We start from the raw sequence: 11,857 nt of genomic DNA on the forward strand, positions 1-11,857 counted from the left end.
GTAAGGACCTAGGAGAGGCACCTAATTAAAAAGAAGTGGCAAGAATACACAGAACTGTACAAAAAAGGTTAATGACTCAGATAATCACAATAATATGGTTACTAACCTAGAGCCAGACATCCTGGAACATGAAGTCAAGTGGGCCTCAGGGAAGCATTACTAGGGGCAAAGCTAGTGGAGGTAATGGAATTCCAGCTGAGCTCTTTAAAATCCTAAAAGCTGATGTTGTTAAAGTGTTGCACTCAATATGTCAGCAAATTTGGAACACTCAGCAGTGGCCACAGGACTGAAAAAGGTCAGTTTTCATTCCAGTCCCAAAGAATGGCAATGTGAAAGAATGTTCAAAGTACTGCTCAGTTGCTACTCACATGCTAGCAAAGTAATACTCAAAATCCTTCAAGCTAGGCTTCAACAGTATGTGAACCGAGAACTTCCAGATGTACAAGCTGAATTGAAAAGGCAAAGGACCCAGAGATGAAATTGCCAGCATCCGTTGGATCATAGAAAAAAGCAAGAGAATTCCGGAAAAATACCTACTACTGCTTTATTGACTAGGCTGAAGCCTTTGACTGTGAGGATCAAAACAAACTGTGAGAAATTCTTAAAGAGATGGGAATACCAGGCCACCTTACCTGCCTTCTGAGAAACCTGTGTGCAGGTCAAGAAGCAACAATTAGAACCAGATATGAACAATGGACTGGTTCAAAATTGGAAAATTAGTATGTCAAGGCTGTATATCGTCACCCTAATTTAACTTCTGTGCAGTGTACATAAGGCAAAATGCCAGACTAGATGACTCACAAGCTGGAATCAAGATTGCCAGGAGAAATATCAACAACCTCAGATATGCAGATGATACCCTGCTAATGGCAGAAAGGAAAGAGGAGCTAAAGAGCCTCTTGATGAAGGTGAAAGAGGAGAATGAAAAGCTGGCTTAAAACTCAACATTAAGAAAACCAAGATCATGGCATCTGGTCCCGTCACTTCATGGCAAATGAGGAAAAAATGGAAACAGTGACACACTTTATTTTCTTGGGCCCCCAAATCATTGCAGATGGTGTCTGCAGCTATGAAATTAAAAGACACTTGCTCCTTGGAAGAAAAGCTATAACAAACCTAGACAGAATATTAAAAAGCAGAGACATCACTCTGCTGACAAAGGTCCGTCTAGTCAAAGCTATGGTTTTTCCAGTAGTCATGTATAGATGTGAGAGCTGGACCATAAAGAAGGCTGAGTGGCGAAGAATTGATGCTTTCGAACTGTGGTGCTGCAGAAGACCCTGTAGAGTTCCTTGGACAGCAAGGAGATCAAACCAGTCAATCCTAAAGGAAATCAACCCTGAATATTCATTAAAAGGACTGACGCTAAAGCTCTGATACTTTGACCACCTAATGTGAAGAGCCCACTCATTGGAAAAGACCCTGATGCTGGGAAAGATGCAGGAGGAGAAGGGAATGACAGAGAATGAGATGGTTGGATGGCATCATCTACTCAATGAACATGAATTTGAACTCTGGAAGATGGTGAAGGATAGGGAAGCCTGTCCATGGGGTCGCAGAGTTGGACATGACTTAGTGACTCAACAACAACAATGGTCATTAAGTAGCAGGCTGGGTCTTGAAACATCTTTCTACTTTCTTCACTCTGTACCTGATTCTGACATCCGTTGCAAACTAAGGATTTTACTAGTCCCATGCTGTTCCTGCTCTTGGTTTTCAGTGTCCCTAGGCCAAAAGAAATACCTAACAGTTTCCCTAAGTGGTTTAGTCCAAACAATTTAAGTGTGTCCTAACAACTTTATTTTAAAAAATAAATACACAGATTGAAAGGAATAGTTTCTAGTTCTTAAGTTCAGTTCAGTCGCTCAGTCGTGTCCCAACTCTTTGCGACCCCATGAATTGCAGCATGCCAGGCCTCCCTGTCCATCACCAGCTCCCAGAGATCACTCAGACTCACGTCCATCAAGTCGGTGATGCCATCCAGCCATCTCATCCTCTGTCGTCCCCGTCGCCTCCTGCCCTCAATCCCTCCCAGCATCAGAGTCTTTTCCAACGAGTCAACTCTTCGCATGAGGTGGCCAAAGTATTGGAGTTTCAGCTTTAGCATCATTCCTTCCAAAGAGCACCCAGGACTGATCTCCTTTAAAATGGACTGGTTGGATCTCCTTGCAGTCCAAGGTGCTCTCAAGAGTCTTCTCCAACACCACAGTTCAAAAGCATCAATTCTTCGACGCTCAGCCTTCTTCACAGTCCAACTGTCACATCCATACATGACCACTGGAAAAACCATAGCCTTGACTAGACAGACCTTTGTTGGCAAAGTAATGTCTCTGCTTTTGAATATGCTATCTAGGTTGGTCATAACTTTCCTTCCAGGGAGTAAGCGTCTTTTAATTTCATGACTGCAGTCACCATCTGCAGTGATTTTGGAGCCCAAAAAAATAAAGTCTGCCACTGTTTCCACTGTTGCCCCATCTATTTGCCATGAAGTGATGGGACCAGATGCCATGATCTTAGTTTTCTGGATGTTGAGCTTTAAGCCAACTTTTTCACTCTCCACTTTCACTTTCATCAAGAGACTTTAGTTCCTCTTCACTTTCTGCCATAAGGGTGGTGTCATCTGCATGTCTGAGGTTATTGATATTTCTCCCAGCAGTCTTGATTCCAGCTTGTGCTTCTTCCAGCCCAGCATTTCTCATAATGTACTCTGCATGTAAGTTAAATAAGCAGGGTGACAATATACAGCCCTGACGTACTCCTTTTCCTATTTGGAACCAGTCTGTTGTTCCATGTCCAGTTCTAACTGTTGCTTCCTGACCTGCATACAGGTTTCTCAAGAGGCAGATCAGGTGGTCTGGTATTCCTGTCTCTTTCAGAATTTTCCACAGTTTATTGTGATCCACACAGTCAAAGGCTTTGGCATAGTCAGTAAAGCAGAAATAGATGTTTTTCTGGAACTCTTGTTTTTCTCATGATCCAGTGGATATTGGTAATTTGATCTCTGGTTCTTCTGTCTTTTAGTTCTTAGTTGCCACAAGTGCATAGTAATGGAATGTTACTATGCACAACAACATCTGTTGAGTACTAGACTTCTCAAGCCTTGAGATGAGATCTGACACCAACTGCACTTCTTGTTTTACATTTATTTTCTGTGGTACCACCAAAGTCTTAGCTTCACAAGGTTCTGTTGTCAATTAAAGAAAAATATAATGCAAGCTACTCAGTTAAAACTGAGCTCTACTTGATGGTGTATCTGTGATATCTTCCAGGTGTCAGATATCAATAAGTTTTCATTAAACTTTAAAATACCCTGCTGTGCACATATGCATTTGTTACAGTGTCCAGCACACATTTTGGGAGCCAAGGCTGTAGAGTAAGGGTCAGGACAGAAATGGAACTAACTTCATTTACTGTGACGACTTTTGTCAGTTTTAATGTCAGTGGTGACTTTTATGGATTAGATTGTGGAAGTATATGGGGATTATAATTAGTACTTCATTAGCATTTTTAGAAATTCATGTGCAATATGTATCAGTATTGTTTTCAGTATTCTCTAATAAGTTTTAAAAAATTCTTGATCACTGAAATTAAATGGCCAACTTCTGATTTAAATTGCTTTTAAAGTCTCAGCATTATGTTTACAAGTAATATCAAATTTTTACCATTTCAGTATCAGTTCATGAAGTTTGACCATCATTTAAGTAATCAAAAATGGAAAATTCTGCAAAAGCAGAAGAACATGAAAAAATCTTTCATAAAGAAGTGAAAACATCATTAGATTCAGAAACAGAGTCATCATTCATTATTAATGAAAATACAGCCTTTCCTGAGACTGGTCTTTCTGCAGAGGCTCCTACTTGTGGGCAAGTAAACACACCAAAAAAGAGAAAAATGGAGTTTGAGGATGATCTTGTAAAGGAAAGTTCTAGTTGTGGGGAAGACACTCCACCCAAAAAAAGAAAACTTGATGCTGAAATTGCCCCAGAGGAAAAAGGTTCTGGTGATGATGAAGGCATTTCAAGGAGAAGAAGAATAGAAACTGATGGTTTTCCAAAAGATGAACCTGCTGGAGATGGCACTCAGAAAAGGAGAAAAATAGAACTTGAAGATGTTGCTGAAAAGCAAAAGGTATTTTGAATACATTTTTTAAAATGCATAATGGAATATGTCAGATTGAAATGTGGAGCAGTTATGAAATACCTTTTTTTAAAAACATAATTTTAATAACTTAAGGGTTCTGTTTTTTTAACTTAATTTTTATTTTATATTGAAGTATTATTGATTTGCAATATTGTGTTAGTTTCAGGTATACAACAGCATGATTTAGTTATACATATATCCATTCTTTTGCAGATACTTTTCCCATATAGGTTATTGCAGAATATTGAGTGGAGTTCCCTGTATAGCAGGGAACTTGCAAAGTCCTTGTTGATTGACTATTTTATATATAGTAGTGTGTATATGTTAATCCCAAAGTCCTAATTTACCACTTTCCCCTGCTTTTCCCCTTTGGTAACCATAAGTTTGTTTTCAAAGTCTATGAGTTTGTGTCTGTGTTGTAAATGAGTTCAGTTGTATCATTTTTTTAGATTCCACCTGTAAGTGATGTTATATGTTTGTCTTTCTCTGATTTCTCTTAGTATAATAATCTCTAGCTCCATCCACATTACTGCAGATGGCATTATTTCAGTCTTTTTGTGGCTGCATAATATTCCATTGTGTACATCTTCTTTATCCATTCATTTGTCAGTAGACATTTAGGTTGCTTCCCCATCTTTACTATTGTAAAGAGTGCTGCAGTGAACAATGGAGATCATGTATCTTTTCAAATTCTGGTTTTCTTCTCATACATGCCCAGGAGTGGAATTGCTGGATCATATACGAGTTCTATTTTTAGTTTTTTAAGGAACCTCCATACTGTTCTCCATAGGGGTTGTACCAGTTTACATTCCCACCAGCAGTGTACAGGGTTCCCTTTTCTCCACACCCTCTCAGGCATTTATATTTGTAGACTTTTTGATAATGGCCATTTTGACCTGTGTGAGGTGATACCTCATTGTAGTTTTGATTTTCATTTCTCTTGTGTTTAGATAAAACTTCTGCTAATGAGATAATTTTAATCTTACTTGGAAATCTTGACTAAACACTTGAAAAGGAGTTTTTATAGTTTGCTTTTTTCTTAGTGTTTTTAAAAAGACATCAGTGTAAGTTTCAAGTGATTTACCTTTTTTCCTTTTTAATTAGGTGTTTATCTCTTTTTTGTGTTTGAAGTGTTTGAGATTATCTCTTAAAATGATAAATTTCTAGATGATACCCACTTTTACATTTCTTTCTTAATGTAATTCCTTAAACTATGTTATTTTCGCTTCTTATGTGAGGGTAGTTACTTGAAGCCTGATATCTAACAAGAGTATTGTAAAGCAAGGGATAGCAAATCATTTTCATCTGGGAATACTATTTTGTGATGGGACCTGAAGTGGAGTCTGCATTATGCAATGAATGAGTAAAATTCTGTTATCACTCCTCAGGAAGAAAGTGGCAGATAAGCCAGGTGTTTGTCATTGGTGAATTGCAAACCTTTTTAATAGAGAGAAGCTTGTATTGTAAACATAGTTTTCAAATTTTTACTAGCAGTGGAACCCTTTTTTCAAGGGAAAATCTTCAACCTTTTACCTATTTTACATACCAGTTGAAACACTTTGGTTGAGCAGAAAGTGGGGGAATCTGAGGCCCTTTACTTATCTGGCATTTTTGTAGAATGCTTAAGGTCTTAGAGAGTACAAATTGAAATTTGAGTTAGGTTAGTAGCAAATAATAGAAATCATTGACACCAAACGTAGACTGTTGTGTTCTCATCTTTTCGTGAATATTAGCTCATGTAATGCCCACAATAATTTTATAATAATATAGTTAGTATATTATTTCCATTTTATTTTCTTGTAGGAACTTCATTCACTACTGACATTTACTGAACTGAATAAATCAGAACTCTGGAAATATACTGGTTTTATTAACACATTTACACCAAAATTCTATAGATGAAAATTTCTTAGGAGATGTTTTTAAAAATAGGGAGCAGGGGAAAATCTTTCATGTGATTATAATTAGTGGGATTTCTGAGATTCTACTACAGCTTCGTGAAGTATACCAATCTCAGTAGTATTTTATCCATATATAGGCCAGATGCTCTTTTAGACTTGTTTATTTCATGTTCAGCTTCTTAATTTTGTGCCATTCTTCTGTTTTCAGAACTTGGAAGAAGGACACAGCTCAGCAGTGGCCGCTCACTACAATGAACTCCAGGAAGTTGGTTTGGAGAAGCGTAGCCAAAGCAGAATTTTTTACCTAAGAAATTTTAATAATTGGATGAAAAGTGTCCTCATTGGTATGTTTGTTTTTTGATTTACAGTTTTGAATTTTTAATTTCAGCTTATGTTTCCTTTTTTTCTCCCTAAGTGGTTAATCATATACAAAGTGACTAGGTCTTTAGTTACTGTTCATTTAATCATCAAACCTTGGCTTTATAAAACTGGAGCCAAAACTGAAATTAGGCCTTTGAGATAAATTCTTTTCTTTTTTTTTTTTTTTGGTTAATTATTTTCATATTTACTAATGGCTGACTGCATAGATATTAATATGGAGTTATTTAGGTTTTCAGAAGGCAGTGTGCTTTTATATTTAGAATTAAGGTTACCTAGTGCATTGGAGAAGGAAATGGCAACCCAGTCCAGTGTTTTTGCCTGGAGAATCCCAGGGACAGGGGAGCCTGGTGGGCTGCCGTCCATGGGGTCGCACAGAGTCGGACACGACTAAAGCGACTTAGCAGCAGCAGTGCTATTAAATAATCTGTTTTACTCTAGTAGTTTTGGAGCAATCTTATATTATTGAATGAAACATTTGGGTTCCATTAAGTTAAGAAAATGGGCAGTGGCATGATTTTTTTATCTCTGGGCCTTTAATGAGTTGGTAAAGGTCATCATTTGTATTGATTGTCCATTGAACTTGTTCTTTTCTTCTGGGGAAAAATAAAGTTTACTTTGAGGATTGATGGAGAAATTCAGCTTTTTGAACATCATTTTTGTCTATGAAAACTCATTTTTGAATTTAAAATGGAAGTCAGTGGAGGAAATTTAATTCTGAAAATATTTATTGCTTTCTTTATCAAATATATTAGTCAGCCACTTACCTGAGATTAGAGAATTTATAAAAGCCAGTAAATGTTGAAGTTTTTCACAAAAAGTTTATTTAGTTTTGGTTTCTGTTTTGTTTTTTTAAAAAGCCAGCCTCAGAAAAAGTGAGAATGCTTTCATAGTTAAACTAAAAAAAGTAATGTGCCATTTATGACTACTTTCTATCGTTTTGACAATATTTTAGTAATTTTATAAAAAATAAATTATCCATCCTGAAAAGTGTTAGTAATGGGAACTAGACTCATTTCAGATACATTTTAATATTTTTCTTTCTCACTTTTGTTTTTAATATTTATGTTTTATTACAAAAACAAGGCTTATTTGATTCTGCTACTTGTCATCTAGGATAAATGAATAAACTTTAAAAAAAGGGTTTTTTAGGGTTACTATTATGGCATTTTAAAATCTATACTCATAAAATAATCTTTGGACCCTATTGCTAATTTCTCAATTTTTTTCTTCCTTTCTTCATCATCCTTAGTAATGTAGATGACTTATCATTGAATATTTTTCCTTAGTCACTTATTCATGTATTTATTCATTGAATAAATATTTTTAAGTTCAGTCGTATTTTTCACATTGTTAATTGTATTATTTTTATAAACAGGAAAATAGGTAGTTTTTATTATAAAAACACTATGTCAGGCAAAAATGTCAGGCAAAAACGTATCTCTCAGCATATTCCTGATGGTGGTTTCTCCTTCAGCTGTTCCAGCAGCTCTCTTAACGGGTGCTTTGCTGTCTGCACCTGTCTTTCCTGTCTTGCTGTAATCGATGTGCTCTGTGCCAGATTCCTTTGCTGTCTTTTTTTGTGTGTGTCTTCTCAACACCCATTCTTTGCCATTCATTTTCTCTTCCTTGCTGTTTATAGCTAGTGATAGTTGAGTGTGATGCTTGAATGTGATAAAGGTAACTTGAATAATGTTTCATGAAGATTTCCCCTCTCATTAATCTTATTTTGTGGAAATAAAGAGGTTTTATCACTCATGCTGCTTTTTACTCTTTGCATATTACACTGTTTTTTAAAGATTTATAGCAGAAAGTTAAATATTGAACCCTTGTACATCTGTTGAAATCAGTTAAAAATCCTATGAACGGTGAAAGCAGAAGTATTTATACTGAATATTCTAGCAGTCAAAATATTACATAGGAAATAAAAAGCATTAAGCTCAGAATGATAAAGGTAGAATAGATCTAGGATTCAGTATTTTATCCAGTGTTAGAATTGCTGAATATTTCATTGTCTAAGAATATTAATATGCCTTTAACTGATATTTGAACCATTTGGCTATTGATGTAGGGAGCCTACTAATACCATCCATTAATTATTAATGTGATTTGGTAGATTGAGATAAAAGATTCCATTTTTACTTCAGAGTTTTAAGAATTCTGATGACAGTAAAGAGGTTTATATAGTTTTTTGACTAGTTCTTGTGTTTCTTTTGGAGGTAAGCCTTGAATCTTTTATCAAAACCAAGCTCTTATGATCCCATAATTATTTTCATCTTATTAAGTGTATAAAAAGCCAAACACGTAGCTTTGGAAAGAGAACTACAACAAATTATGAATTAATTTTTCTCTTATCAGGAACAAGTGTTGAGTATTCTTGTATTAATTAGAATTTAAAATGTTTGCTATTGACCTGCCAAGATCGTGCAGCTTTTCTATACTGTTAAACTTCTGTTTAATCAAATAAGAGAAAATGTTTGCTATATAATGTTGAATCAAATTCTGAAAATAACCTTCAAAAACCTGTCTTAGTTTCTGAAATACCAGAGACATACTCTTTCTTTTTTAATGCTGAAGAAGAGTCAAGTTAATTAACTCTTAGTCAAATTTGAAATATTTCCCAAAAGTTATGAATTAATTACATAAATGAATATGTTTATATTACACGTCATGCAGAAGTTACTAGATTATTAAGGATAACAGTTTATGCTTTAGTAAAAATGGAGAAGAGCATTTATTATAACTTATTTCTCTCTTTTAGGGGAATTTTTAGAAAAGGTGAGACAGAAAAAGAAACGTAATATCACTGTTTTGGACCTAGGATGTGGTAAAGGTGGAGATTTGCTCAAGTGGAAAAAAGGAAGAATTGACAAGCTAGTTTGTACTGGTAAGAGAGATAATGACATGGGAAGGAATGCTTTGTGGTCAGCCAGGTAAATGGAAATAAGAAGGATATATTATGGGCATAATACTGAAATACTGTACCACAAGATGTCTGGGAGCTGCTCATGAGACAGGTGTTTTTTAAATGAGGATTGAGAATTCACTGATGGTGTTAAGACCACAAATTATAGAAGTCATGTCAGACTCCATGTTTGAAGCACAAACTTGGAAAGGCTTTCACTGGTCCCAGATAGGACAGCTTCATGAATTAAAAAAAACAGTAATTATAGTGGATTGAAACACATGAAATAAGGGGAAAATCTCATTGTTCAGACTTGGAGGGAGCAAGGAAACTTACTCATTACTCTGTAATGTATAAACAAAGGTAGAGGGTATTTATCTTTTCTAACCCTATATGAACCATATTTCAGCATAACCAAGTGGTATTGAAAAATCACAATGAATAAATTTTTCCACCCTTGATGAAATAATGGCTCTAGTTGCAGTCATTAAAAGATGCTGAAGCTATTAGGAGAAAAGTTGAAAGGAACTTAACTGGATTAATTAAGCACCTGAACCTCCCAGTCATTCTTAACCCAGAAGAGGGGCAGGCAGACAACATGTTCCTTCCTGTCTGAGGAGTCATGGAAGCGCACAGCACTGCCTGTGGAGTCATGTTGCCTAAATCGGCACTTCTCACAGTTTCTGGTTTATGACCTCAGTTCAGTTCAGTTCAGTTCAGTTCAGCTCAGTCGTGTCCGACTCTATGCAGATGACAGCACCCTTATGTCAGAAAGTGAAGAGGAACTAAAAAGCCTCTTGATGAAAGTAAAAGAGGAGAGTGAAAAAGTTGGCTTAAAGCTCAACATTCAGAAAACGAAGATCATGGCATCTGGTCCCATCACTTCATGGCAAATAGATGGGGAAACAGTGGAAACAATGGCAGACTTTATTTTTGGGGGCTCCAAAATCACTGCAGATGGTAAGTGCAGCCATGAAATTAAGAGATGGTTACTCCTTGGAAGGAAAGTTATGACCAACCTAGACAGCATATTCAAAAGCAGAGACATTACTTTGCCAACAAAGGTCTGTCTAGTCAAGGCTATGGTTTTTCCAGTGGTCATGTATGGATGTGAAAGTTGGACTGTGAAGAAAGCTGAGCACTGAAGAATTGATGCTTTTGAACTGTGGTGTTAGAGAAGACTCTTGAGAAGAGTCCTTTGGACTGCAAGGAGATCCAACCAGTCCATTCTAAAGGAGATCAGTCCTGGATTTTCTTTGGAAGGACTGATGCTAAAGCTGAAACTCCAATACTTTGGCCACCTGATGCAAAGAGTTGACTCATTGGAAAAGACTCTGATGCTGGGAGGGATTGAGGGCAGGAGAAGGGAACGACAGAGGATGAGAGGCTGGATGGCATCACTGACTCGATGGACATAAATTTGGGTGAACTCCAGGAGTTGGTGTGCTGCAATTCATGGGGTCAGTACACTCTTAAAAATGATTAAGGACCCCGGGAAGCTTTTGTGTATGTAGTTACATCTATTGATTATGGAAATTAAAACTGACAATTTTAAAAATAGCTTTAATTTATTACAAGTAAAATTTAGTGAGAAGACTAGCATTTTAAAAGTATTTTTGCAGATTCTTAAGTCTGTAATAATAAAAGACAGCTGAATTTGCACCCCTGTTTCTGCATCAGTATGTTGTGATGTGTTATTTGATGAGCAGTGAAATGGAATTATTTGTTGTGAAACTCCATTAAATCTATCTTGCACTTTGCCCTGTGAGATTTTGTTCACTAAAATTATGCAAATCTTCTAAACGTTGGCATCAAGAAATCACATTGGTTTAATATCATCATAATCAGAAAAGTCTTTAGTATTGGGACAATGCCCAGCCCATCGTGATAGAAACAGTTTTTTCGGAGTTGTAGTTTTCACTTGAAAGCTCAGGTTTATCATTGGTAACAAATACCATCTGTAGTTTTCACCTTTTTCATTTTGAAGAAAAGGTCTGCCAGATTACCAGGTCTGAATAACCAGTTTGTCTGTCTGTTGTTCTTCAAGTGAAAACAATTTTTGTATAAAAAATTGGCCAGTACAGCTCACAGACAGTCACACCAGTCCTATTCAGATAGACTTCATTATATAACAGAAATGTTTTGAAGATTTTATAAAATTAATGTTTACTGCTTTATCAAGGACATTCCTAAATGAAATTGGCTTCCCTCCTTCCCCTTTTTTTCTTTCTGAGCTGGTTTATAGCAGTGAAAAATATATCAAGAATTACCAGTATCATTGGTGCTCCTACCTGATATTCATGACACAGTATCAACTGTTATTTCTTTGTGTTAGTCACTCAGTCATGTCTGACTCTGCAACTCCATGGATTGTAGCCCATCAGGCCCCTCTGTTCATGGAATTCTCCAGACAAGAATATGGGAGTGGGTAGCTCTTCTCTTCTCCAGGGGATCTTCCTGACCCAGGGATTGAATCTGGGTCTCCTGCATTGCCGCCAGATTCTTTACCACTGAGCCACCAGGCAAGTCCTTA

The sequence above is a fragment of the Bos grunniens genome, chromosome 24 (assembly GCF_055505025.1).
Source record: "Bos grunniens cultivar Pamir isolate PY7600 chromosome 24, Bosgru_T2T1.0, whole genome shotgun sequence".
Taxonomy (NCBI): Eukaryota; Metazoa; Chordata; class Mammalia; order Artiodactyla; family Bovidae; genus Bos; species Bos grunniens.